The sequence below is a fragment of the Salvelinus namaycush genome, chromosome 5 (assembly GCF_016432855.1).
Source record: "Salvelinus namaycush isolate Seneca chromosome 5, SaNama_1.0, whole genome shotgun sequence".
Classification (NCBI taxonomy): domain Eukaryota; kingdom Metazoa; phylum Chordata; class Actinopteri; order Salmoniformes; family Salmonidae; genus Salvelinus; species Salvelinus namaycush.
Window position 1 is genome coordinate 45,039,900 of NC_052311.1, and position 16,535 is coordinate 45,056,434.

At 43.7% G+C, this 16,535-nt stretch overlaps 1 protein-coding gene across 2 annotated transcripts in view; it reads right to left on the reverse strand.

The window, feature by feature from the left end:
- LOC120048331 (four and a half LIM domains protein 3-like) overlaps positions 1-16,535 on the reverse strand; it is a 46,972-nt gene that overhangs the window by 11,934 nt on the left and 18,503 nt on the right. The window contains exon 1 of one of the 2 annotated variants that reach the window (XM_038994224.1): positions 7,050-7,124. The exons of the other annotated variant lie outside the window; for it this stretch is intronic. The gene's annotated coding sequence lies outside the window, so the exon portion shown is untranslated. Of the gene's footprint in view, positions 1-7,049; positions 7,125-16,535 lie in introns of those variants that run through there. 2 annotated transcript variants of the gene reach the window in all.

Genomic DNA, 16,535 nt, shown 5'->3' on the forward strand with positions numbered 1-16,535 from the left:
CACGTGTAACAACACCTGCACAGGATCGGTACATCCGAACATCACACCTGCGGGACAGGTACAGGATGGCAACAACTGCCCGAGTTACACCAGGAACGCACAGTCCCTCCATCAGTGCTCAGACTGTCCGCAATAGGCTGAGAGAGGCTGGACTGAGGGCTTGTAGGCCTGTTGTAAAGGCAGGTCCTTACCAGACATCACCGGCAACAACGTCGCCTATGGGCACAAACACACCGTTGCTGGACCAGACAGGACTGGCAAAAAGTGCTCTTCACTGATGAGTCACGGTTTTGTCTCACCAGGGGTGATGGTCGGATTCGCGTTTATCGTCGAAGGAATGAGCGTTACACCGAGGCCTGTACTCTGGAGCGGGATCGATTTGGAGGTGGAGGGTCCGTCGTGGTCTGGGGCGGTGCGTCACAGCATCATCGGACTGAGCTTGTTGTCAGTGCAGGCAATCTCCACGCTGTGCGTTACAGGGAAGACATCGCCCTCCCTCATGTGGTACCATTCCTGCAGGCTCATCCTGACATGACCGTCCAGCATGACAATGCCACCAGTCATACTGCTCGTTCTGTGCGTGATTTCCTGCAAGATAGGAATGTCAGTGTTCTGCCATTGCCAGCGAAGAGCCCGGATCTCAATCCCATACAGATGGGAACTTTACACTCGTCGATATTCCAAAGCCCGATACATAAATACATATTATGGTAGGGCAGAACGGGTTGTTTTAACTTCAGGTCTTGTAGTATTGAAATGCAAGAGTAACAATCCGTGAGGGGCGAGCGGAGAGCCCTGATGGGTAAATGAACTCCGGATGCCACAGGACCTGGGCTCTCACAGCGAGAGAGCATGACGTCAGTGTACAACCCTGGGGCTCCACAAGTGATTAAATCCAGAAACCAAAATGACCACCCTTCAAATCCCCACTACACCCTAAAAAGACAGTGAGGGCTGCTGTTTGCTCAGAGAGCGAGAGAGGAAGGTTGAAGGGGGTGGAAGTGGTACTCGGTGAACTACGATCTAGACTATTTCTCACACTGCTTTGCTCCCAGTGTATCCCGGAAGGAGTCCATATTCTCCGTGCTTGGGGCACAGTGACTAAGAAAAACCACTTACTGCTCGTAACATTCCCAAACACTAGAGTAGTGAGTGACACATTCCCCTGAGAGAGACTTCTAGGAAAGCACTACCTCCCCCGCCAAGGATGACCAACGACCCAACAATTCTGTTTATGATATCATATCTTACAGTAGGGAAGGTTACTTGTAATACATTCTGGTATATTACATGCATAATTCCCAAAAGGGAATGTAACTGCCTGAAAGACATTTAGCTCAATGGAAACACATCCAGATGCTCCAAATGCTATATACTTTAGGTAAAATGGAGCGGCTCCTCACCAGTGCCTTTTCCTCTGACTTTCAAGGCCGTTGATTGGAGTTGAAGTCTCTCATTCTCAGCCAGAACATCCGGTGAGATAGCTAGAGAACGTCGAGGTCAGTCTAGTCTATTCATCACAACCCCCCCCCCCCCCCCCCCCCCGATTGACGAGTTGGTGGGCTTATTGGGAGACCCAACAGAGACAGAGGTTTATGCGTAGAGAAAGAACCCTAGCAATGTAAATGCGATTCTCCTCTCTATGCATAGAGATAAAACAATAGAGCGGCTGATTGCTCTCTATGGGTCTAGGCCAGTTGTTTACTCATTGCTGCCAAGTCAGTCGGCACTATATGCCGTTTGATCAGGCTCAGACTCAGGATGTGCGCCAGAGATGGGTTAGCTAAGGCTCCCTCACACCAACCCCTGTGCTCGGTCTGGGTTTAACTGACGGCCCGCTAATCCCCTGATAAGTCTGCTCGCGCTTCGGTTCACTCCAAACGAGCCGGCCGTTGCACTCCGCGCTGGGAACAGTCCCTAGCACTCTTCCCCTGTCCCAAACGCCCAATGAGAGTATCCGCTTGTAAAACGTCTGTTTGGCTACGGTCAGAGTTGCCAGACAAAGCAGTAGACAGTGTGTTACATCAACAGATGAGAGAGTCAGTCCCTGGCTGTTTAGAAAGAGAGACTGTAGCAAGTTCCACAAAGTATGCTACACAAGCAAATTATGACATAACCATCTAATGTTTCACGATTACAGACACAGGAATACCATTGATGAGACAAGTTGTTGTGAAGGAACATGTTATTTAGGAGCATGAGCAGAGAAAGTTATTCTAAAAGGATTTCAAAATGTGGATATAAAAAGGGTGATATTTATGAGACAACCAAATAAACCAAGTACATTATAGGCCCATCTATAGCCGGAGTGCACACTACTAACGTGTAAATCTTATGGGAAACACATGCGTGTCTTAGAGGCGGAAAAATGTGACGCCATAGCTACTGTACTCGTGTCATTTCTGGAAATTTCATCTAGAATCATGTGTTGAGGATTAGTCTGTCGGAGTGGATCAGAGTGTTGATGAGTAAGCGTTAGGCTGCTGGAGCTGAGCCGATGTAAACATGGCAAGGAGAGCCCTTGACGTACTAGACAGCGACATCGCCCTGCGTACTTCACCCAACAGGTGTTCTGTGTAGAGTTCAAGCTCTTGCTTGTCTGTGTGTACTCTATGATTAAGCACATACATATGCATACAAAACACACACACACACACACACACACAGATCCTCAAAAGGTTCAGAGTGTCCTCACACACATACATCAACCACAATCAATGCTGCTGTATCGTTGAGGCTTCGTTGAGATTCAAACAAGGTCAACAAAACCTTGCTATTATTACCGACTATAACTGTTTTAACTTCGGCAAGAATGTGTGCTCCCGGTTTCAAAACACCTCTTCTATTTTACCGACTGGGAATGAGACCACTGTTGTTCTATTTCAAGGACATGTATAAAGAAGGAGGACATGAATGGCCATCTTAAAGTGTGAGAAAAGAAAGGATAGACTATCAGAATACGGGGAGTGGTTGTGTTAGACATGAGCTGGCGTCCTTAGGAATATTACTTCTAACCACTCGGCGCTCTGCAGTTGGTCAGGCAAGTCTGGTGTGCAAAGAGCACTCCCATACAGTCTATGGCCACTCCTCAGTAAAAGGGTCAAGATAAGCCAGTCCGTCAGAGTCTATCCAATAGTTCTCCTACATTACAACATCTCAAAGACATGGAGTAGTAGAGGGGAAACAAAGATGGCTCCTATTGCAGCCCAAAGGAATATAGTTTACACACATTGAACTAACCATTGGTTTATATAAAAACATCAATGCATATACACTACATTGCCAAGAGTATGTGGACACCTGCTTGTCAAACATCTCATTGCAAAATCATGGGCATTAATATGGAGTTGTTCCCCCTTTTGCTGCTATAACAGCCTCCACTCTTCTGGGAAGGCTTTCCATTAGATGTTGAAACATTGCTGCGGGGACTTGCTTGCATTCAGTCACAAGAGCATTAGTCAGGTCAGGCAATAAGGCCTGGCTCGCAGTCAGCGTTCTAATTCATTCCAAAGGTGTTCGATGAGGTTGAGGTCAGGGCTCTGTGCAGGTCAGTCAAGTTCTTCCACAAAGATCGACAAACCATTTCTGTGTGGACCTCGCTTTGTGCACAGGGGCATTGTCATGCTGAAATAGGACTGTTTCCCAAACTGTTTCCACAAAGTTGGAAGCACTGAATCGTCTAGAATGTTATTTTATGCTGTAACGTTAAGATTTCCCTTCACTGGAACTAAGGGGCCTAGCCCAAACCATAAAAAAAACAGCCCCAGAGCATTATTCCTTCTTCACCAAACTTTACATTTGGCACTATGCAGTCAGGCAGGTAGCCTTCTCCTGGTATCCACCAAACCAAGATTCGTCCGTCGGACTGCCAGATGATGAAGCGTAATTCATCACCCCAAAGAACAGTTTTGTGCCGAAGTTGCTTTCAGAGGCTGTTTGGAACTCAGTGAGTGTTGCAACAGAGGACAGATGATTTATACATGGTACATGCTTCAGGAGCTTGTGTGGCCTACCACTTCGCAACTGAGCAGTTGTTGCTCCTAGACGTTTCCACTTCACAATAACTGCACTTACAGTTGACCGGGGCAGCTCTAGCAGGTCCATTTTTTTTTTAGAATTCACTTGTTGTAAAGGTGGCATCCTATGATGGTGCCACGTTGAAAGTCAGAGCTCTTCAGTACGGGCCATTCTACTGCCAGTGTCTGTCAATGGCGATTGCATGGCTGTGTGCTCGATTTTCTACACCTTTCAGCTACCGGTGTTGCTGAAATAGTCGAAGCCACTAATTTGAAGTGGTGTCCATATCATTTTTGGTCATGTAGTGTATCAGTTAATATTAACCTGCTTAGTATTTTTCTAATTAAACATGACAATTGCTGCATTAGCTAAACTGGCTAGAATGGGGAATATGAGAGGGACAGAGAAAAGGCAAGGAGAGTGAGGAGAAATTAAGAAGAAATCAAATGGAATAGATAGAAAGAGCAAAGAAGAGGGTGACATTTAGAGGAAAATCCAATCTTGGCGTTGGATCTGAAACCTATGACACGTCATAAATCAGAGCAGAGGAAAAGTGAAACGTTGGGTTTGGATAAACACATACCACCACATTATGTTCCTCAGTTCTACTGTCTGGACGTCTTCCAGACAGAGTAAAGCTCCTTGGCTGGCTTTGAGACGGGTAGAAAATACAACGCTGGACACTTCAGTATATCATTTAAGGCCCGGTTGAGCATATCGAGAAAAGTTCATTTGTGTTACAGTCCAATCGCAATGGCCATTTCAAAACTAAGCCAAACGGGGAACCTCTCCCTGGCTTATTTACTCAATGCATCATGCCGTGTCCGCTAGATAAGACTTTCCATTTGGTGACGAATGTTAAAATGTCAATTGCATGAATTACACAACAATATTTTCATGGTCCAGAACCTATTTGTGTTAGACTGTCATTAGGATTAGAATCCCTTTACGCTTAAACAGGAATGAAAGGCAAGGCCAGTGTCCTTTGGGATTTAAACAGTTGATAATTCAAGGACTACACTCTCCACAGAGAAAGCTAGGAGGCCAAGATGACTGGACATTTGCCTGGCCACTTCCCTTAACATCAGGACATCAACAGGCTGTCAGGTTCAACTGCCTTTTTAGGCTTTTGAGGACACAATGATCTAGCTACTGCAAGTCTTGTGCTGGATAAGTACAGTGCCTTCAGAAAGTATTCACATACCATTAGTTTTTCCACATTTTATGTTATTTTCAAAAAACTTTTTTTTTTTTTTTTTAAATACAAAAAATTGTCACTGGTCTACACACAATAACCCATAATGTCAAAGTGGAATTACGTTATAATTTATTTATTTTTCTTGCAAATTAATTTAAAAAATCTTGAGTCAATATGTATTCAACCCCTTTGTTATGGCAAGCCTAAATAAGTTCAGGGGTAAAAATGTGTTTATCAAGTCACATAATAAGATGCATGGACTCATGGAGTGCAATAGTGTTTAACAATATTTTTGAATGACTACCTCTACTCTGTATCCCACTCATACAGATAATTGTAAGGTCCCTCAGTCGAGCAGTGAATTTCAAACACATTCAACCACAAAGACCAGAGAGGTTTTCCAATTCCTCGCAAAGGAAGCCACTTATTGGTAGATGGTAAAAAAAAAGCTGATATTGAATATCCCTGTGAGCATGAAGAAGTTATTAATTTCACTTTGGATGGTGTATGAATACGCCCAGTCACAACAAAGATATGCGTGTCCTTTCTATCTCAGTTGCCGGAGAGGACGGAAACCGCTCAGGAATTTCACCATGAGGCCAATGGTGACTTTAAAACAGTTACAGATTAATGGCTGTGATAGGAGAAACCTGAGGATGGATCAACAACATTGTAGTTACTCCACAATACTAACCTAACTGACATTGAAAAGAAGAAAGCATGTACATAATTTAAAAAATATTCCAAAACATGCATCCTGTTTGCAACAAGGCACTAAAGTAATACTGCAAAAAAATGTGGCCAAGCAATATAACTTTTTGTCCTGAATACAAAGTGTTATTGGATTTGCCCCAAACATACACATTAGTGAGTACCACTCTCCATATTTTTTACTATAGTGGTGGCTGCATCATGTCATGGGTATGCTTGTAACCGTTAAGGACTAGGGAGTCTACACTGGAGTTGCTTACCAAGACAGTAAATGTTCTTGAGTGGCCGAGTTAGATTGGACTTACATCTACTTGAAAATCTCTGGCAAGACCTGAAAATGGTTATCTAGCCATGATCAACAACCAATTTGACAGAGCTTGAAGAATTTAGAAAATAATAGGGAAATGTTGCACAATCCAGATGTGGAAAGCTTTTAGAGACTTACCCAAAGATGCTTCTACAAAGTATTGATTCATGATTCAGAAGTGTGAACACCTAAATACTTTTTGCAATAAATGGAGAAAAAAAAAGGAAAAAAAAAAGGGTTTCACTGTCATTATGGCGTATTGCGTGAAAATGGGTGAGAAAAAAAACATGTAATACATTTTGAATTTAGTCTGTAACAACAAAATGAGGAATAAGTCTAGGGGTTTGAATACTTTCTGAAGCCACTAACTCGGCCTATGCAAGTCGGTTGACATGAGGCTAGAGGCACAATGAAGCAACAAAGTCAAACTAGGGGATACATTTCATGTGCAACATCTGTTTGTACTTTTTTTTAGTTGTGAGCTGCACTCGCTGGCATTCGCTGTATCAGATAAAGACACTACAGTAACTGTGAGGAAGGGGGTGAGCCAATGAAGTCAGAGGAAGCAGAGGAAATTGCTCATGATAACGAGATCACACCATGTTTGCAAAAACAGTGACTATAACAACCCAATGAAAACGAGATAACACCACGCTTACAAACACACAGTCACTATAACAACCCAATGAACAGACACTCAGACCACTGCTTCTAACTGCCAAATGACGATTCACATGGGGATAATATGACACCGAACCTAGCTAGCTGCTTTCCAATAGTACCCAACATCAAAAAAACAAGGACAAAAGCACTCACTCGTCACGATTAAAATGCCTGAGGCATATCTTAAACTCTGATGCGTTTCGGTAGGTCAAACCTTCGTCAAACCAACACTTCCTGTTAAGCAATGCATCATTTCCTTAATTGCGGTTGGAACAGGCCAACTCCGCCCCCAGCACTCCATAGCTTCCACGGGTCGGGATGCATAGCCATTGCGCAATCTGTGGCCGCCGCTGTTTACGCTTCCAGCCTCGGAGTGGAGCCACAGATCGGACGCCGTTGGTAAACAGAGGATCCAGCTGAAGAGTTGCCACTTCTACTTCTTTTCTCCCCCACTTTCAGACGAGAACAACCTGGCCCACCCACCAACATCCTCATTCCTCACACATTTCATGAGGCTACAATCAGTAGGCCCGAGGCCCAGTAACACACTACTGCTGTGGCCACCGCTATTCTCTGTGATCCCTAAAATAACAGCACCGAGATGCTTTGTCTCTACTGACCATTTTCATAATATCATGCAGACTCAAGCCATACTGTGCTGGCTCAGATATTTTCTTCTCAGATCGCCCTTCCCACATGGTTCCGGCAAACTATGCTGGAACCGTAAACAGGCAGGCCCAGTACAGCTCAGCTGAGTTTAGCTCAGTAGTGAGAAAGCGGTACAATGTTCCTATGCGGAGGGTTTGACTTCACCAAAAGAGGGCTGGGCAGAGGACCAGACACAGGAGGCCTAACCTGTCATTGTCCCTGAGCATTTAAACACAGCCTGGTGTGGTGGTGGGAGGACACCGAGGACTCCGATGAGGGAGAGTGTCGTAAACATAAAGGAGGCCAAATGAGTGGCAGGGCAATTGTAATTTGTCTCTCCTCTTAGCTTTTAATGAGCGAGCAGGTGTAGAGGAGAGATGTGATTTATAGATTTGAAGAGAGGCAGAGGAAAACCCAGGAAAAGGACAGGCCTATGTGGGACACAAACCTCCGCTAGAATGTTAGCAGGGTTTACTTTGCACAGTGAGTAGGGATATGTGCTAACTGGCCCCGAAGGGAAAAAACTAAATATATATATTATTTTTTAAATGGGACTCAACATGGAACAGAAGTTTCAGACCATCATATGGAGAATGTCAGTTAATCACAGAAGAGGTCAGTTCTGTAGGCCTATTACAGACTTTTGTAAATGCCAAAAATGACATTGTGATAAAACCATATTCTTACTTGCCAAGACATGTTCATTGTGAGGAAAGAATGAATAGCTACTCTCAGAAGTAAAGCACAGCCCGAAATGCAATTGTCATATACCACCCCCCCCCCCCCCCCCCAACTGTCTGTCCAAGCTTACCATAACTCCCCCAACGATAACAGAAAAAAAGTGCCTAAATCCTACAGTGCTTTTTCAACCAATCATGAAGGACAGCTTTAGATTCTGGAAAATGTATCTGGATGTATTTTTATATCACGGTGTGGATGGTCAAAAGACTACATTTTTGGCCCACATTTGTCTTCCTTTGAAGAGAAAGAAAAAAAACACTGCCATACATTACAATTTCACATCTGGTTTGGATTCGGAGAAGTATGCAGTCAACTCCAGCATGCCAAAGGAGGTTTTGGACAGTCACTGACTGGAGAATGCAGGAAGGGGTGTCTTTACTTTCTCTGCGGCACTGGTATTTGCCGGTAAATGTTAAGAGGGCAGAGGGAAAAACGGAGAGAGCGAGAAAGAGAAAGGTACAGTAAGTGACAAAGACGGGGGGCAAGCGGGAAAAGATATCGGCCTAGATCGGAGTGGGAAACACTAGTTGATGGAGAGATAATGACAAGACTGTCAGCATTGCAAGGGGAACACAGGAAGTGAAAGAATGCAGAGAGAAAAGGCTATATAGAGATCATGTTCAACAAAAGGATAAAAAGCTAGCCGTAGTAATAAAAGATAGCGTCTGAAGTTATAAACAAGGTAGCATTTAAGTCTAAGGAGAGAGAGAGAGAAATGTCTGAAAAAAGGAGCAAGCATGTAGTTGACAGTCATTACAGAAAATCGTCTCAGTTAGGGCCCTAGTGGACATTGGTAGGGGTAGGGAGTGTATTATATGGAGTGGGGTGAGTACAGTTCAGAAGCCACTGTATGAGAAGGTGGCGTATATTATTCCTCCTTGAACAAAACATGGCCCTGATTCCCAGGAGTCCCCTTGCTACCCCGTTTCCCACTGACCAGCAGCACCGTGCAGATGTATTACCGAACAAGGCCAGCCCATAATTCTCGTCACGGTCCTGTCCTCCCCTGGCTGGGCTGCCGGTCATCTGCACTCCGATCCAGGGGATAGGCCAGGGCATCACTTTCATCTCTTTGAAAACAGAACTCTACCGAATACTACAGACACTGGCAGGGTGAGGGGAGGGTTTGGCTCAATATCATCCTCTGAGGCTTCATTGGAGCAAGGTGGAAATGCAGACGTGTAGATACCATGGGAAGTTGATTGTTTGAATATCTGTCAGAGGCTGTAGTTATTTTTTTGGGGTGGCAAATTTCATTAATGCTTGCAACAGAACTTAAACATGCTGCCTTAGCTTGATCCATGAAAAAGTATTGTATTTCTCCCACCTAAAGGAGAATTGCGCTACTAGAGCAGTACGACCAGAATATTTTGTTACAGTAGGTCAGTACACTCTGGCTCCCTTTCAGAGTGATTCAGCAGCAGGTCAGCCTAGCTGGTCTCCGGAGAGGATGGTGTTTGCACTAATCTTCAGAAGGGGAAACGGAGGGAGTCCTCCTATGCAATATCTTTACTGGCGTGGTGACAATTTAATCTCTGCCGGTGTTTTACATCTCGCCTCCCTCCCCGCTCCCCTCGTTTGTACCTAGAGCCAGACACAACAACCTCCCCAGTCGTCAGACACAAGGCTGTTATGTCTGGACCCAGAAACAAAACACAGAATCTGGTAGATATTTCTGAACTGTGAAGACTTGACACTTTGGTACAGAAATTGGTACGGAAATTGTGATTTTTCTAATTTAGAGGTCAGTGATTCAGTCATAGAAATGGATTCAGTTACACATTTTATGCTGTAGTACAGGGGTCTAACAGGTTGAACGCTGGTAGCTCGCAGCCCACCTATCACTAGCTCGCCAAACAATTCTGAAAGTGCATGTATTTTTCACGTGTTCCAGCGCAAACTGCCATAAACAAATCTCACAAGTATCAGACACCTCAAGCTCTAACCAATCAAATCCACATTATCCCACTCCTAGTTAGCCAGAATTGGCTTAAAAAGCCAAACGTGACACAATATCTGCCAATTAAGTTCCGTCAATATTAACCTTGTATGTCTGTGTGCTGCACACGTTGTCTCTTATTCACTTCTTGTAACCAGTTCGTGACAATGAGAACTGTCTTCTGGGTAGAAAAATACTTTCCCCAAAACCTTCAATTAAATGTTAACTGCAAAGTAAGCTTACCTGGCAGAATTATATAATGACTATTTATATGAAATCGGGTGGGCTTTTGATTTACAAACTCTTCCGTAATATATGCAGTGGTGTAAAGTACTTAAGTAAAAATACAGTACTTCTTAAGTTGTTTTGGTGTAACTGTACTTTACATTTGACTACTTTTACTTCACTACATTCCTAAAGAAAATAATGTACTTTTTACACAATACATTTTCCCTGACACCTAAAAGTACTTGTTACATTTTGAATGCTTAACAGGACAGGAAAGTGGTCCAATTCACACACTTATCAAGAGAACATCCCTGGTCGTCATCTCAACTGCCGTTGATCTGGCGGACTCACTAAACACAAAGTGTGCCCCTGGCTATCCGTAGTAAAAAAATAAATAAACCCAACAATTGTGACATCTGGTTTGCTTTATATAAAGTATTTGCAATTATTTATACTGATACTCAAGTAGTATTTTACTGGGTGTGTCTTTTGCTTTTACTTAAGTCATTTAAAAAAGGTATCTTTACTTTTATTCAAGTATGACAATTGGGTACTTTTCCACCACGGGATATATGCAGCAGTAAAAACAACACTAGACCAGCACATTCCTCTTTTGCAAAATGCACAATTAAAAGGGGTATTACACCAGCCCTCAGATTTTCTGATGCAATTTAAGCATTGACATGGATTTAGAACATCCAATGTCATTGTTCTCTATGAATACTTGCAATTTTGAGAGTGAAAAACGGAAGAAAAAAACCCAAACCAGGAAAAATAAAACAATGTGAAAATACTAAATAGTGCCTATTTGAAAGCTAGGAAAGAATTCATGAGTAGTTTGCAACATATTTCATCATTTAAAAGTAGCTAGAAAATGTTGGAGACCCCTACTGTAGTAGGACTGGTCTCAAGGCTGAGATAGGACACCAGGAACTTGATACACAGTACAAAGGCATTTCTCAGAGCCCGGTCCGTCATGCAGAGACAGTGGTGAAAGATACACTGCCTCTTATCCTTCCTTTCCAGAGCCGTGGATTTCCTGTCGTCTGTAACGGACAATGCAAATTCCATCCTTCCTGGTTTCTAGGGATCTGACCTGAATGACACTTCACATTCTGTATTTGCTTACCAAATGGTCATCTGTGTAGTTCCCTTAAACCTTTGACACAAAGTTGGCTAGTCAAATGCTACACAGCCCATTTAACATAGAGTAAGCACAATGTTCATGAATACATCAGCAAGTTGATTTGACATCATCCCCCTCATGCCCTACCTCCCTGCCGCCTTTTATTTCCAACCCACACGGACCAAAAAACCAAGGCTAGACCACGCGCCACAGAGCCAAAATGGCTCCTGTAAACTGGCCATTCCCAGGTGGTCGCCTGACTCTGCCGACTCAGCACAGTTAGCGAGGGCATCAAGGAGCTGGTGTAGAGTTTCAGAGCCCGCACAGTCAGTAATTTGAGCACCCTTTGATGGCCACATGCAATTGCTGCTCGCCACAACTGCAAGCAATTATTCCTCACACACACATGGCCACTCATGATTGCTATGGTGGCACCTGATCCTTGGGTTAAGACGCCAGATTTTTGACCAATGTGGCAATGCTCTCCTTCCCTATTGCTCGCTCTCTCTATTTCAAACCTATATAGGGACTATCTGGAGGCTTTGTGGCTTGCAGGTATAGGCATCTGAGACATGTCCTATTAGAAGTGTTGCATAACATTCCTAGTTAAGTACACTTGTAATGAGTATCAAAGCTGACATCATCTACCCTAGCTATGTTCTCTGCAACTCACAAGAGTAAATTGCGGTCACCAAAAACCAGCCCTTTCGCTCTCTCTCACTCGCTCCACGACCTTGAAAAGATGGGTTTATTTGAGGGGGAAAAAAACATTACGTATGTCCAGAAAATGCTGAGGGAACCTGCCAAATGGGAAACGACTGGGATGAATCACCGTTAAAAGTAATTTCCAGTAATATGCAGAGGTCCTTCCCCCCCACAGAGTAAGGTCTCCTTGGAAACGTGTAAACAATGCCCTCATTCCTCGGCACCATAAAACACTTGGCAGTGAAGTCTTCCCTTGCTTCTAGTCCTTTCCAGAGTTCACTGAGGGCAGCAACCAGCGTTCTGGAGGTGATACCGTGGCAATGCGAAATATGTTGACTCTCACACTCAACGTACCCCGTATGATCAATTTTGCACTGAATGAGTACGCACATGCTCGTCGATGAACTATTTCACTTTCATCGGATACTGTACATGACTAGTGGGCCGACTTAATTCCTTTTACCCTGATAAAACAAAACAAAAAAACATGTCGTTGGCGTAGAAGCTGACAGCTGGATCTAAGGTGCCCTAAATAAAACTCGTATACAAAACTGATGCAACTCTTGGAAAGTTGGCCAAAAGCCTCCAGAACCTGAGAATCAGGTCTATCCAAGTCTGTACAGTAAGGGACCGTATAACAGAAGCATATTAAAAGCAGTGTACTAAAGATCTACTGTACAAAAATAGAATAATAGACCTAATAACTAGGTGTGATAATGGTGGTGGAGCGACAGGCAGACAGACAGGCATTTCTATTTCGAGAGTCCCATTCCCCTAGTTGACCTGTCTGATACATATAAAAATTGAATTTTCCACTCATAAAAAACATAATGACCATTTCTTTCATTCTGGTATTTGTAGGGGACGCCAGAAGTAGGTTCCTTTCCTGCTGGACGGTGACCCCTATGACTAGCGTGGGGTCGAAGACAATGCGGGGGCCAGTTGCTCCTTCCTGTCTCCAGAACAGAGATATATCCCAGAGCTCTCACAGATCCCATCACAGACACAATACACACACGGTCACAAAGAAAGGCAGACACGTACTGTATAAACACGCCAGACAGAGACAAGCAAGTAGACAAAGAAACAGACAGGACACTGCTCTCATATACAAACATATACAGCACATGCAAAAGTATTCATACACACCATTTCTTTACACTGAAAAGCTAAATGGGAAGATCGAGGGTTCAAAGACAAAAATAAAATCGGGGGACAATGGGTGACTTGTGCAGGAAGACCAGAAGCGGTGAGCAGCTGCATACACACACCAGCAGTTTGTTTAAAGCGGAGTCTCAAATGGCAACCTATTCGCTATAGTGCACTATTTTTGACAAGGGCACGTACAGCTCTGGTCAAACATAGGGCACTATATAGGGAACAGGGTGCCATTTGGGATGAAAACAAAACCTCTTTGTGGCGACTTCCCCATTGAGTGTCATTAATGCTCATATTCACAATTCCGACTGTTCCACTCATAAATGAACCCGATAAGATCAAACAACTTGATATATTTAGGAAATGAGCTCTAAAAACAAAGTGGGCAGATCCCGGTCATTGTCATCAAAGCACACTGAGTGGATAACCAATCCAGACAGAGAGCGGACCAGACTGGGATAAGAAGCACTAGGGTTTAATAGGCATAATCCTGCCAAATTACTCTCCTCACTGGTATAAGAGACCAAGAAAAGCTGTGCTCATTCAAACAGTGATTTCACTGAAGCTGACATAACAGGGAAAAGTGTCAACTTTTAAACACGCTGGCCATGGAAAAAAAAAGAAAATCTGCATTATGCCACTAGGGAATAATGACAAACTTACACAACCACAGTTACTAAACATCCCTCATGCCGGACTCTGGAAGAAAGAGGAAAGACTGCTGGCTTGTGCCGAAACACGCCTCTCCTGACCCAATTGTACGATCCCCAGCGGACACATCAAAAAAAAGGACCACCTCCTTCTCTCCCCCTCCTTCCCTCCCTTCTCTCATTTTCTTTGACCTTCACATAGGACCTGAGAGAAGAGAATGTCACGTGTCTGTTGGAGAAGCCAACAGTGCAGCCAGTGGGGGTCAGCGACCCGCGGGTCAATTTTTTCCCTCTCCGTACCGCAGGGAGAACACCCTGGCTCACACACACACACAAACACCCCCCCCCCCCCCCCCGCTCTGATATTCAGAACGCAGGCTGTGCATGTGGCTGGAATGAGCTCACTTCAAAAGGTGTTCATAAATCAAGCTTCCTTGCCAAGGACTCCATCCCGTTCCCCTCTGCTACCCTCCCCCTCCATCTCTCTGCCCTTCTCTAACCTGAGAACCTGGGCCACGTTCAGTTGCGCATGAAAGATGGTAGCGCATGGGCCCAGAGATGAAACTCCTTATTCTATATTGTGCAATATTTGCTGGACTTTGCAATGCAGGCACATTCTCAGTGCTCATTCACTCTCGTCCCGTCCTTCTTCTGCCTCCACTGCTGAGGAAAAATTAGTCAGAACTAGTAGTAGCCAGGTCAAGGGCAGGTCACTGCATCCTTGTCATAGAATATTTGGGGAGTGGCAGGTTGTTATAAGTAGATGCTCAGACACATTTATATCATCATAATCATTATCAAAAATTGCAGATATACCTTGGTGCGAATGGACAGGGAACTTGACTGTTGGTGTGTTCAAAAGCGCTTGAAGGAGAGCCCGATCTAAGAAATCCGATTTCGACTTTACCAGAGGAGAGCCACAATCCGTCACGCTCTTATCTCGCTGTGTCACAAGGGATCTCTTTATCATGCAGCCATGCAAAACACTACTCGTCTTCTCCGCCTAATTCACTGCAAAGTGATAAAATGCAAAGTCCACCCAGCGCTTTGGTTAAACAAAGCGACAACGTACGCAAGCACAGGTGTTTCGGTAAACACCGGTAGTGGAGTTGAATTATGTCGAGTCCCAAGCAGACATGTCTTATCTCTCTCTCTCTCTCAATCTATCACCCACAATCTCCCCACTCTTTCTCTGGCCCTATACATGTCTCTTCTTTAGGAGACGGTAGGCTATAGGAAACCGTATAGGGGAAACCTCAAGACTAGGACTTAAGATCAGTTTAACAGAGTAGGAAGTAGTGTTGACATGAGACCAGAATATTTACTTCGATACCAGGTTTAGTATCACGATTCCATGACAATACTTGATACCAAAACGATACCACGGCAAAAAACAAGATGTATTACCCAAAGTCACAGAATTGCACTTGATCCAGACAGATCGTATTTAGTTCAATGTCATTACATTTGATGAAATGTTTGAATTTTGAATGTATGCATTAATGAATCAATTATACAATCCATTCGATTTTTTTCTTTTACCAATCCAACTACGTAACAATGGTATTGATTTATTTGTATGGTAAATCTACTGAAACTGGGTAAATCAGGATGTAACCTAGGCCGAGTCACAATACAGGTGAATGCATTTTCAATAGAAGTGTGTGCATTCATTGTGTTATTGAGCTTTGTTTGACTGATTTCATGGGGCTACAGATGAAACAGTTTCCTTTCCATTTGGGACTTATTATACTGATCAATAACATTTGCATAGAAGAAGCAAGTAAAAGTAAAAGTTAGCGCTTATTCACACACACACACACACACACACACACACACACACACACACACACACACACACACACACACACACACACACACACACACACACACACACACACACACACACCACAGTCAGTTCAAGGCTCGAGAAAATATGATCTTGACTGGGAGAGATGTGAGGCGGGGGAGACGAAGTGAATGTCACCAAAAACTTTATTCAATCAGCTTTGGATTTCAACAATATGTTTTTTTTTCTTGTTATGTTTCGAGGTACTAGGGTAGTGTATTGATGTTAGCTTCAGCTGTAAGCTAGTAAGAAAAAGTTAGCCTACAAAGCTGGAAGCTACCGGAATCTTGCATTAAAGTGTTCTAGTCTGTAATGGACATTGTCTTGCGAACAGTAAATTAACAGTTTAACATTTCTAAATGCTGTGTTGCATTATTTAAGTGTGTTAACTTCTGTGCAGCATAAGTGGTGATGCAGCCCAGACTCCCAGTGAGTGCAGTGGTTCCTCAGCACAGGCTAGAGCTAGCAATTAGTAAGTGGAGCAGGCATGGTGAGTTCGTACTAAAAGGGGACATCAGCTGCGCTGTAAGACAGACACGATCCTCTCTCAATCAGTAGACGACGTGAGACACATTTCACAGAAGTACCGAAAGTA